Raw genomic sequence first — 13,344 nt, 5'->3', positions numbered from 1 at the left:
GGGACAGAGTGAAGAACAGGTGGCATTCCTTTCTCAGGATCCCAGCAGAGGGTCATTACCATGGGACCTTTCCTTACTCACACCTGTGGCAGGGCATAACCTTTCAAATTCTTTTCATAGGAAAATGTTGTTTGGTTTGCCTTCTTTCTTTGCTACCTTCAAAGCATAAAAGGCAAATATTTCCCCTAATACAGAAGGTGTCCTTGCTATCCTTGAGCAAAGTAAAACTAGTTGGCAACAGTTCAGGGTCTAAGTTTAATAAATGTTGAGGGTTTAGTGGCAGTTCCTGGGGTGGGGAACCAAACTACAGGAATCTTCTTCAGCAGGCACAAATAAATCGCACGTGTTTAGAAGTGTTCTGTTAGCACTGGGCAGGAATCCCATTGAACGGAATGTTCAAGGGCGGCCCTCATTATGAAGGAAAGGCTCACTTGTGCCTTCCATAATCCACACCTGATATTTTTAAAAAGTGGCTGCACACTTTAGAGTGAAACTTGCCTTGGCTTCTTCCACTGCTCTAATTAATACTTCCGTAGGCTCTTTAAGACAATCTGAAAGGGGCCCTTGTAAGAACCGAATGCTTATGTCCCCCTAAAACTCATATGCTGCAACCCTACCCCACAGTATGACAGCATTTGCAGGTGGGGTCTTTGGGAGGCAACAGGGTTTAGATGAGGTCACGAGGGTGAGGTCCTCGTGCCTGTATAAGGAGAGTCACCACAGCACTTGCTCTCATGCGATTCTCTCCACCACATGAGGACAGAAGCCAAGAGAGAGGAGGTCCCTCACCAGGAACTGGATCAGCGAGTATTTTGACTTTAGACTTCCCAGCCTCCAAAACTGTCAGAAGTGTTTGTCGCTGGAACCACAGATTTCAGCTGTGGTGATGTCGCTGAAATCACAGACTGTGACCAGTCTATGATATTTTGTTTTAGCAGCCCAAGCAGACCAACTCGGGTCCCAGCCCCAAAACTTCTGTTCCACACTCTGAAACTCTGAGCCCAAATCTGCACTAAAGCTAAGAAACCCTTTTCTCTGTATATGCCCATGCATACGTGAGCTGGATTATCTGTTTCCAGCCCAACTGGGCCAATGTGTGGGGCTTATGGAGAGGGAGATGGCAGGCGCCTGGTACTTACCCTCAAAACACAGAACTATTTCTATGAGCCAGGCATCACCAGAGAGCAAGAGAGAGCTGAAGAGGATGTGCCCACCGAGGCCAGAGGCTCCTCGGCTTACACACACGCATCCCCAGCTTGCCAACTCGGAGACGGGGAAACCCGAAGAATGGCCAAAGCAAAATTTCTCTGCAGCCCAGGTCAGAGTAGAAAAGGTCCCCTGCTGGAAATTAAGCTATTCCACAAAATTTAAATTGTGGCTATTTCTTACAGACCTGAGTTTAAAGACACGTTTATACCTGTGACACACGTGGGTAATAGTAAACAGACCTTGAAGGAGTATTCACATTAATTCTAAGTCTCTGCAGTGAAACACCAGAATATCGGACTTTGAAAAAATGCAAACCCTTGTCCTTCATTGGAGTTCTGCAAACCTAGACTCTCTAGGATGTGGTAGTATCCCTTTCTCTGTGGCTAATTAGTAAAATATCCTTTTCTCTGTAGTTTGGGGTTCTCAGCCTATGATTGGTTGCTTAGGTACAGAAGTCATTCCCAAAGGATATAAAAATAGCAAATGCTTTTGTCACATGCGAGGCTCAGGAAGCTGTGTGCAAGATTCACAAACAACACGAAGGTTTTTTCATTCCCTCTGTGTCATTAGGGAAAATGCACCTTTTCGTCCCCGCAGTATGGTGCTCCAGCCACTGTAGCTGTGCCCGCACAGAGTCTCTGCATTAAAAGGATTTCTTGTAATTCAATGCAGAGTATATGGGATGACGGAGTTTCCAGGCGCCTGTCGTTTGCTAGGAAATCAATTCCTCTAAATATAAAATTCAGTGGTGCCGTTTATGGTAACAGTGAAGTCTCCGCCTGCAGTGAAGCACAGGGCGCCTGCAGAGCGGAGACCTGGGCCTTGGTGAGGAGCGCAGAGATGTTTCTTCTAACTTCTTATTTGCCGGTGTTCTCCCGTTAATCATCTATACTGATGAAGCAGGACACGATGAGCATATAAAACAGTCATCGGGATCTCATGCAACAGTGGCATATAATTGTCCTTGTTCTCCTTCAACTCTGGGGCAGCACTGTTTGCCCTGGGTCCACACCATCAAGTGTGCTGGGGGAGTGCACGTGCGCACACACACCACACAACTAGAACCATCTCCACGTTCGTCCCCCCAGAAGTACGCAAACCCTTGATTTACTGCCACCAGTCACTCAAGTTTCAAGTCTTAGAAGTAAGAATCTTCTACTTTGAACATTCAGCAATTGGTGTCATCACGATGGATAAATTATTTTGTACCATTTGTGTATAACTTGTACACTTCTTATAAAAAGTAGATGTGAGGCCAGTGCAGCGGCTCATACCTGTCATCCTAGAACTCTGGGAGGCTGAGATGAGTAGATTGCCTGAGCTCAGGAGCCATAGACCAGCCTGAACAAGAGCAAGACCCTGTCTGTACTGAAAATAGAAAAACTAGCCAGGCTGTGGGGGGCACGTGTAGTCCCAGCTACTCAGGAGATGAGCCAGGAGGATTCCTTGCACCCAGGAGTTTGAGGTTGCTGTGAGTTAGGCTGATGCCACAGCACTTTAGTCTGGGCTATAGAGTGAGACTTTGTCTCAAAAAATAAAAAATGAGTAAGTAGGTCTGATCCAAAGATTGTGAAAACAAGGTGCCACTAAGGCCATCAAAATCCCCGTAAAGCTTACATTTCCACATTTTTCCTAATAGAGTAAGGGGAGCCCCTTAAAACACTTCAAGACTTCTACAGCAAATGGGAGGAGCCGTGGAAAGTGTATCCTCACCTGACTCTGAAAGGGAAATACATGAAAAGAGCTGGGGTCTGTGTGTGGCATTAATCATCAAGAGACCTAAAAATACTTCAAGACAAGTCAGAGGAAAGCAGGAGATAAAACGCTCAACTATCCCTCACAGCTATCTGGCTACATAGCCTGTCCGTCACCAGCACACTGACCCTGGAGTCACATACAGTCCTGGATTCAAATCCCAGCTGCTAGCTATGTGACCCAGGCAAATTTTACTTAACCTAAATGTTCTTCCTCACCTATAAATAGGGAGGGCAAAACAAGTCCCTCGTAAGATTATTATAATGATTAAATAAGAAGACCTGAAGGCACTTAGCACTGTGCCTGGCACACAGTCAATCCTAAAATACTCTTTAACTATTTTTATTTAATTTCTAAAATTCCCTCTAGGTCCCCTTTGGTAGATGGGGTATTTAACCCCACCCCAAAAGCAGCATTTTCATCTTCTTAAACAATGAGCTCAGGGTTAACAGAAGGATTGAGTTTACATTTAGAGACATATTTGCACAGGGGACTGCCAACCAACACTGCATCCCCTCATAGTGAAATCAGCTGTAACGCTGCTATAAACGTCCAGGAGACTAGTATTCTTAACATTTCAGTATAGAAGACAGTCTTGATATTCTACATTTCCAGCAACAATAAACCTCTCTGATGTTATTCCAACCAAGTAATTCTGCAAACGATCAAATGATCACTCTTTTAAAACTATGAAATGCAAAAGGGGGAAACTAGGTCAGTAAGTCTATTTTCATATCGATAATTCTACCTTTTAAGAATCTGAAGGCATGATTCTATGCTAGAGATCACAGTTTAGGTGTCTGAATGTCTGTAATAGCTACCATTCCTGACACGTAATGGTACATCATAAACCCAAAGTGGCTTAAACAATAGCAACATTTATTTTGTTCATATTCAGTGAAAAAAGCTCGAGGAAGATAGTTGATTTCTGCTCTACCTATCATCAGCTGGGCCAGCGCAAAAACTGGGGGCTGAGAAATCATCTGATACCTTGCTATATCACGCCTGTCCTGTCACCTAAACTGGAAAGACTCAAACTGCTGGGGTTCCTCTGTAGTCCTGCTCAACTCTACATAGCGCTCTCCCAGGCATGGTGGATTCAGGGTCCCTGGCTCAGGGCTGCCAAGGCACATGTCCAAGAGGAGGCGCCGTATTCCTTTTACAGCCCAGCCTTGGTATGCCCACATAATTATCAATTCTCTCACAATCTACTGACCCAGCCAGGTTCAGGGAATAGAAACAGACCTCCACATCTCAACCGAGGAGTGTGAAGCCACACTGTGAAAAAGGCAGATGGGATAGGATATATAGCAGTGGGACCATTTTGGAAAATATAATCTGTCAGTTATTTTAGTTTTCACACTATCAGTCAGGGCTCTTGGTTACAAGCAGCAGAAACCAACTTCAGCAGCCCTAAAGGGAAAAATGTTGACTTGAAGGCTAATGAGAATTCTAAGACTTAAAGAAAAAGCTGGAAGCCTTTCTGGAAAAGAACTAGAATCAAGAGAAGCTGAAGGAAGGCTGGGAAGCAGGAGACTGAGACTCACAGGAAGAGTCGAGCTAACACACCTGTCCCTTCTCTGCGGGGATGGACAGCAGCGGGATGGACTCGCAGCTCCACCCCTGCTACTGAGAACCAGCCGCATCTGCATCTTTCAATCACGCCCTCAAGATTCAAAGTTCTGGGTAAATAGTACTGACTGGCTGAGCCCAAGTCACATAACTGAGGTTTAGCTTCCAGGGACACGAGGATCTGACCCCTTCTGGAAGAGAAACCCTGTCTCCTACAGAGGCATATACAACAAAGAATTCACCCCAAATAAGTACAGGCGTTCAGATACTGGGTAACTAAAAGCCCAGAAAATGTCTTACACACACAGAAAACAAACAGCCCTCAACAATTTTGGTATGAAAGAACAAACCATTATGTAGCCTGGTTAATAACTAGGTTTTATCTTGGAATAAAGGCCAAATCCTCAATCCATGATACAAGTTCATTTCCTTACAGTGATGTACATTAAATGAACTAGAATCATAATTCTACTAAAGCAAGGTCCAGTCTCAACACTATGGACGTCCCCCAAATGGAGATGTTATTCTCTTCATCAAGAATGTGCTTCTATATATCCAGTGCAAGGACAGGAATCCAGAGTTTGAATTTAGAAAAAAATTTTCCGAACAGTGATTAAATTATCAGGTTAGCACATTAAGTACCTAACTAGCCTAGAAATTTATGCAGCTGATCCTAGCCAGTAATATTGTTCATAGAATATAAGATGTATAGGCAGTCCTTGGGTTAGGAACAAGATAGGTTCTGTAGGTTTAAGTTGGATCTGTATGTAAGTTGGAACAGGTACATGTACTCGTCACCTGTAATAGCTCCCATTTGTAAATGTGGGTCATATGTCAGTTGGATGTTTGTAACTTGGGGACTTCCTATAATAGCTCCTGTTTGTAAGTATGAATCGTCCATCAGTTGGATGTTTGCAACTCAGGGACTGCCTGTTCTGTATTTTTATCATGGCTTTATGGGAGAGGGATGCCTGTGCATGTGTCAGAACCCAGAATGCCCTGGCCTTCACCTCAACACGACAGAAACCTGGGCCTCGCCTTAGCTTTACTGGGAGGGGGATGAGAGGGACCCGGCAACTGCCGGAAGTGAAGACTCTATGCCAAGGCAGTGGTTCATATGAAAGAAAATTGTGCATCCTGATTTCTTTTAAGAATCCTCTAGATATTACCTATACAGCATGGCCATCAAGTCCGTGTGCAATTTAAAATAGTCAACTATTAAAATAGTAAACTATTTTAATTGCACACAGAATTTATGGCCACCCCATATAATAGGATGAAGAATCTCTCTAAGTCCTTCTCAAACCCTTGAATGCAATATTGACAGACAAGTAACTGATTTCATCCAAATCCTAAACAGTATACAAGCTAATAGCTTTATGTCAATCTTGAATGTGTATAACCAGTAGTGTATTTGTTTTTCTTATATTAACAATATTCCTATATTGTTATCTATTAACAATAGATTAAAATGAAATCAATATTGAATTCAGGTTGGTTCCCTGTTATGTAAACATGCAAAAAATGATGGCAAAATTGTCCCCTCCGTGAGGGCAGCAGCCTGACCGGTCTGTCGTGCTTACTGCTGTATCCCTGGTTTCTAGGAAGGGGCGTGTGGCAGGTGCTCAAGAAATACAGGCTTTGTTGTAGTTGTCAAAGCTTAAATCATGAAAGAGGGAGAGGGTACCAAAACAGCAAAAAAGAGAAATAAATGCATCATTTTAGAAAAGATATTTGGCTCAATGGTATCTAAGGAGTCATTTCTTCTGAAAAGCTGGATGTGACAAATATCCCTCTCCAGCGGTTCTTAATCTGTGGGTCACGACCCACAGGAATTGTATTAAGGGCTTCTCTAAACCTTTCTCCTCCAAAATTTATAGGCTCCATCCCTTTGTCCCACAGAGCTGACAGAAAATGACCAACACCCACTTCTGAAACAGCTGAGTGATTGCTGGCTGTTAGCGTCAGCGCACAGTAAGAGCCACAGCACCTTCTGACAGTGCAGGAGTGTCTCACTCGGGGCAAAGACTTATTTCCCAGGAAAAGACTGTACTCCATAACATGAGAAAAGATCTGAGTTACACATAGCTTCAGTGTTCAATGATCACCAGAAAAAGCAAATATTGGGGAAAAATGATGCCTTAACTAATACGCAAAAGTGGACGTTTTCTACTCAATAAAAATGTTCCAATTATGCTATCTGAATATATGACATGAATCACATTTAAAAGGGACTCTTTAACAGGTAACAACTTTAAATGACATCTAAATGTAAAATACTCTTCAATATTATACAAAATAAGAAAGGAGGACGAGAAACAGGCATGTGATAGCTACAGAGTCTGCTGAAATAGAGTGAATCAGGAACCTTAGCAGGAAATGACCAGGGGACATGCTAACCATCCCACATCTGTTTAAAAGCTACCCGGGGAAGATTTATGAGTCACAGCATAATCAGACTAAAAGGGTAGAATTATTAGTATATTCAGTCTTATTTAGGTGGCTGAGGTTGTTAATTTATTAGTAGCAAATGTATACTTTTAAACGATTTCTTCTCTAACCTTAACCTCTTCATGCTCTAGTCTTAAAACCATTTCCTTTCATTTTGCCCTTAGCAGAGATGAATAGCTAATCCCCAAAGTCCAGAAAAGAACACTTCATGTGCATGAAGACCTTTCTGATAATATATCACTTTTCCACTCTCGCTCCTATCAAATAGATCAGATCTGTCCCTTTAACCTCTCTTTGTTTTGGTTTTTAGATTCCACTGTTACATACTTCTTGATTCTTCCAAACTATCTTCTTCTCCTACTCCAGTTCAAATCCTATTCCAAAAAGGATTTGAACAGTGCCAATTATAAGAAAATAGTTTAGAGAAGTATAACAGCAGACTTTGGAACTGAAACCTTGACATTTATATATATCTTAAAGCTGAGGTGAAAAGGGAATAAAAATTTCTAAAGCATCCCAGAATAGATCCTTGGATTTCAAGCCAATTACTTTAAAGTTACCTATTTAAATTTCCACCTTTGGATTCAATCAAAGGGTCATGCTATTTAATTTCTGAGAAATAACAGAGGTGTGCTCCACAGATGAGCAGGCAGGTCCCACTTGTCTACCAAGATTTAAAAATAACTACTCTTTCCTACAGTTGCTTTTACTCTCTTATTGTTATTATTTTAGGATTTTCCAAGAGCTAAAACCATGCTACAAGATTTGTTTAAATGAAATGTTAGAGAAGACAAGTTTAAATAAATTTCCATTAATTATTCTGTTTTCATGAATTGTGTGTAAAGGCATGTTCTTATGTGGGAGGACCTCAGTGGATCTAATTATCAGCTTTGGAACAACTAATTATAATTTTAAGGTCTTAGCTTCCCTGGCTTTAAAGCCACCATATCCTGCCAAGCCCATGAATAACTGAGAACCGGCATAGCTCGTGAATTACCGTGGAGACACAGCAATGTCGCTATGAGGGTCCATCACGGTTCCCAATGCTCTGTCTGCAATGGGCTTAGGTTACCGGGAGGTCATCAACTAATGATGTGCTGGTGATGACTATGCTTTACACAGAAGCAAGTGGCTCTTAATTATTATAGTGGCTTGATTTTTTTAAATGTGTAATGAATTTCGGTCCTTTTTGAGCCATGTGAATACTTCTGGGATCTTGACTCCAAAATAAACAATCTTGTATCATATTCTTATATTTTGAGGGTACGTTAGGAGCACGGCTGCTTCTCGGCCTTAGAACAACCTTGGCTGTTTTTTGAAAGGGCAGGTGGGAAACCAACACAGTGGTGACCAGGAAGTTTAGAGTGCTCTGCCCTGGGCTTTCACCTGGCAGTTCAGCCTTCTACTCTGTGTCTGCTTTACAGGTTACCCCACCACACACAACTTTGTCCCATAGTCGGGGTCTGGGAGCACAAGTGCCAGTGGTGGGCACTGGCGAGAAATACTAACCCTGTCCTCAGGACTAATTCTGAATTGTTGCTGCCACAGAGACAGGTATCAGGAGGGACTGAGCAACAGACAGATGGGTGAGAACAGCAGCAAGGACAGCACATGATTCTGGCCACAATGGATAAACCAAGAATAAAGGATCCCACTCAATGCCCTGAAGTCCATCCCAGGGTTTCCAAGCTCTATGCAACTACATTCATCCTAGTGTTTGCTTAGCTGGAGAGAATGTTCTCAAATCCACTCATATTTGCAATAATTTTTCTTTTGAGTATAGAAAAGGAACCCAATTTACATATTGGTATATGTTTACATATTTGTAAACACACACAAAAAACCCACCAAAGACTAGATCTAAAAAAAGGCTGATATTCTACTTCACTGACTCTAAGACTTTTTTCACATTTCAACATCTCCAAAATCAATATATGTCATACAACTGATGGTTCTTAGATTCAAAGAAAAACAACAGATCCATGGAACAAAACTCGAAACTTCTGCATGGCTGAAAACACCATATGCAAAACAGAAGAAATATTTACAACATGCCTAATATAAGACTTATAACATTAGGCTGGGTGCAGTGGCTCATGTCTATAATCCTAGCACTGTGGGAGGCCAAGGCAGAAGGATCACTTGAGGTGAGCAGTTTGAGACCAGCCTGGGCAACATAACAAGATCCCATGTCAAAAAAAAATAGCCTGGTGGAGTGGCACACACTTGTAGTCCCAGCTACTTGGCAGGAGGATCACTTGAGCCCAGAATTTTGAGCTATGATGACACCACTGCACTCTAGCCTGAGTGACAAAATGAGAACCTGTCAAAAAAAAGAGAAAGAAAGAAAAAAAAAAGATTTACATCTTCAATAACTAGGTCTTACAAATCAAAACAAAGCCAAGCAAAAAAGAGGGACATGGGCAAAGGATGTAAAAAGAAAATTTACAGCAGGAGAGGCAGAATATCTTCTATCTAAGTAGTTACATTATTATTATAAACTCTCCCTTTACTGCTGTGTTCCTAAGTCCAGTTATTAATTTAGGCTGGAGAACAGGGGAAAAGGAGAGAAGCTTCTCTGTTCCAGGAGCTGTGCTCGTAGAGTTTATAAACACGAGTTTGTTAAAGTTTTGCAACAACCCAAGAGCTTGGCGTCCTCATGCAGGTGGGGAAAGCAAGGATCACAGAGGCTGCATTACTCAGCACATTCTCAGAGCAGGCTTGGCTCTCCTGAGTTCTTAGGTACCTTCTGATCAAAACACAGTTCCAGAAACTGTATTCAGATCAAAGATACTTCCCTGAGAACAAGAGTTTTAAGCCCAAAGCAGTGACCATGACTCTTAAGGCCAGAGCCATCCCGTTTCAAGAGCTAGCAATGTCTTTCTGTAGCTGTGCAGGAGATTTCTTCAAGTTCTGTTCACAAGTTTCTCTCCTGGAAAAGCAGTAGTTAACTGTCATAGTAAATATGTTTTGATCTGAAGATTTAAGTTTTTTTTAATTTAAAATACAAACTTTGTACTACCAGTGAAACTATGGCCAAAACTCCTCAATCTCTAAGTATCACTGAACTCTATTCACCTTATTAAAATAAGGCATTTGCGTCAAAAGTAAGTAGATCCTTATTCCTCAGACTGGGTTTTAGGTAGAAATAAACCAATGAAAAATAAACCCCACACATTTTTTGAAATAAATCCAAAGAATCTGGGCTAGAGAAAAGTAGGCCCTGCTCCGGTGGCCAGGAGAAAAGAGGTGTTAAGTGAATTGTCTGACGCACGTCAGGGGTGCTGTAGTTACTGATACGCCGCCGGTGCACTGACCAGGACCTGAAATCTGACCTGGATCCTCCAGCTCCCCAACACTAAAGTCTTGGCAGAGTGCCTTGAAAACTGGCCACAATCTGGGAAGTCACCCATATTGTATCTGCTACCACTCACCCACATCTCAAGGTGAAATGTGTCAGAACTCCCCCTTCGTAAGACCACGGTTGGGAGTAAAGAGGGGTCAGGTAATAGGTGTCGCTTATGTATCTGTACACACACACACAAAAATAGGTGTCTCCGTCTTTTGAAAAGTATCAAGTGTTAGGAATGCTCAGTTTGACGCAAGTGGCTGGGTTACAAAGGATTAAAACAGGATGCTTCCAATTCCTCAGTCCTGGAAGCCATTCTACAGTATCAACCTAAGGCTTATGTAATAATGCTCTGCTTCCACCAAAGGCTAATATTTCTTCACAGCCTTTTTGCAGATCAGCGTGCTCTTTTTAAAAAATAATGTTATTTTTTCTCAACAAAACGTAATCCAGTACGAAGTCAAGGGGTTCAGGTTATTTAGCCTGAATTCTGATAGTATATAAGAATATACTAAATACATTAAAGACTGTATAGACAGTCTGTCCTGGAACTCAGCCTTCAGATAGTTCTAAATCAAAAGGACTAAACCAAAATGACTCTCTTCGGCACAGCTGTTTAACCTTCAGAATGACAGCGTGCTACCAACTGCACGGGGTCAGCTGCAGTCCACCAGCCGCTCATCAAAACGTTACTGCTATTTTCTAACCATATTAGTGAAGGAGAAAATAAATCCTATCTTCAAGTGCTTCATCAACAAAGACCTGAAGCTTACTGTTGTCTGTCTGTAATACTGACTAAAAAAATATTTTATTTGGGACAAAATTTTCTTCTAGATTTAAATATACAAGTAAAAAGGAAGGGAGGGAAGGAAGCCAGGACATGTGAAGGAAGTGTCAAGGAAATTTTAGTAACATCAAAACAGTACAGGGAAGGGGAGAAGAGAAACTAGATGAACACTGAGATGCAAACCTTTAAGATCCAAAATTAAAGGGCAGTAATGCAAATAAGCTTGTTTTGTGCTATGTTATAAATAGAACATGCAACTGATTACAGGCCAAAAATAGTAAATGGGAACCTGATTCTAAGATTCCTGCTAAATCAATTATGGCTACAGGTACTTTTAACAGTTTGTTAAAAATTCAAAGTTCAAAAACAGGTTTCCTTTCTGCAGCGCTCAGCAGCAAGAGGGAGGTGCAGGTCTCCAGGATCTTCCTCCAAGATGGAGGGAGTTAGTGGCTGATGGCATCTTCAAAGCTCAACTAAAGGAGTTTCCTACTCATGAGCTGGCTGAAAATGGCTACTCTGGAGTTGAGTTACACCAACCAGAACAGAAATCATGATCTCAGTCACCAGAACACAGAATGTTCCTGGTGAGGAGGGCCAACACTTTCGGGAACTGACTAGTGCAGTTCAGAAAAGGTTTGGCTTCCCCGAGGGCGGCGTAGAGCTTTATGCTGAAAAGGTGGTCGCAAGAGGTCTGTGTGCCGCTGTGCAGGCAAATCTCTGTGTTACCAACTCCTTGGAGGCCTTGCAGTGCAGAGAGCCTGCTAGGGTGTGCTGGGGTTCATCATGGAGAGTGGACCATGGGCTGTGGGGTCAAGGTGTCTGGGAAAGTCTGAGGACAGAGGGCCAAGTCCAAGAAGTTTGTGGGTGGCCTGATGAGCCGCAGTGGGGACCTGTTAGACACTGCTGTGCTCCACATGCTGCTCCAACAAGGTGTGCTGGGCACCAAGGTGCAGATCATGCTACCTTGGGCCCCTACTGCTAAGCCTGGCCCTAAGAAGCCCCTCCATGACCATATGGGTGTAATAGAACCCACAGATAAGATACTGCCTACTACCCTATCTCGGAATGGAAGGGTGGGAAGCCAGCGCTGCCGGCCAGTCCCCAGCCAATCCCCACAACACAATAAGGTCTCCTTGGCAGCTGTACCTGGAGTCTGAATGTTGCTCTGTAAAGACCTTTAACAAAGTCTTGTACAAAGATATACACACAAAAAAATTCAATAACTGTCAGATACTATAATCCTAGTGCTTTGGGAGGCCAAAGTAGAATCACTTGAGCCCAAGAGTTTGAGGCTGCAGTGAGCTACGATGAGGCCACTGCATTCTAGCCTGGGCTAAATTTCCAGGAACTACGTATTATTTGCTGATCATCTTTCCCCGCCATTCTTTTAAAAGTTGTGAGAGAAAGTGACTCTACAAATTTAAAACGACAATGATACAAAGCTTTTGTTTGAGTCTAAAAACTAGTCTGAAAGGTTAGGAATCAGAAAAATAGAGGTAATCAGAAGTCACAGTGATTGTTCAAAACCCTTCATGGATAAAGAAAAAGTACCTACAATATAACAGGAAATGAAGCATTTGTTTTGGGAGAGAGAGTTTACCGTTATCACCTCTCAGTACAGTACCATGGAAATCATATTTGACTTTTAAGAGAGCTATTAAAGTGGTGCTAAGCCGAAAAATCACAAAATTCAAAGACCTTGGATGCTTACAGCATGCGATGCTTTATCAGCACTTCAGCATCACTGTTCTCCTCATAAGCACATTTTCACCTAAACAGTAAGGATTAAGTACTAAATGTTGAGTATTTCTAAAGGAAATATGAATAAGTCAAAAAGTGTGCATGGGATATGAATCTTTCCAACAAAGTAGAATGAAATTGTAAAGGTTTGCCACATTCTCACAGACTCGGGCTTCACTACCTTCAGCCTAGGATAAAAGCTAGCCCACAGCTCCAATGATCTTTACAATTAATACAACTAATAAAGTGAAACTACTCCGTTAATATTAAAAGCCCAGAGTGTGTCTGCACGAGTATTTTGCATAGTCTTATAGACAAGCAGATTTTTTGAAAGTAGGAGGCTTTACTCTCCTGAAATTCAGATAAGCTTTTAGTCACGTACCTTTCTGAGCACCCAGAAGAGAAAAAAGCCACAGTGGCTCTAAGGGTTCAGGACAAACTAAAATGCCTTGCTGGATAAGATCAAATTATTGTGGCTCGG

The 13,344-nt window shown here is 42.1% G+C and overlaps 1 protein-coding gene and 1 pseudogene across 1 annotated transcript in view; one reads left to right on the top strand and one right to left on the bottom strand.

The window, feature by feature from the left end:
- Positions 1-12,249, top strand: part of LOC105887424 — a 68,631-nt pseudogene extending 56,382 nt beyond the window's left edge.
- Positions 1-13,344, bottom strand: part of PPM1L (protein phosphatase, Mg2+/Mn2+ dependent 1L) — a 270,729-nt gene that overhangs the window by 151,689 nt on the left and 105,696 nt on the right. The window lies entirely within an intron of this gene.

Source organism: Otolemur garnettii, unplaced genomic scaffold (assembly GCF_000181295.1).
Source record: "Otolemur garnettii isolate 467f Iridium unplaced genomic scaffold, OtoGar3 scaffold00084, whole genome shotgun sequence".
NCBI lineage: Eukaryota > Metazoa > Chordata > Mammalia > Primates > Galagidae > Otolemur > Otolemur garnettii.
Note: the sequence above shows the minus strand (reverse complement) of the source record. Positions and strands in the feature narration are given on the sequence as shown.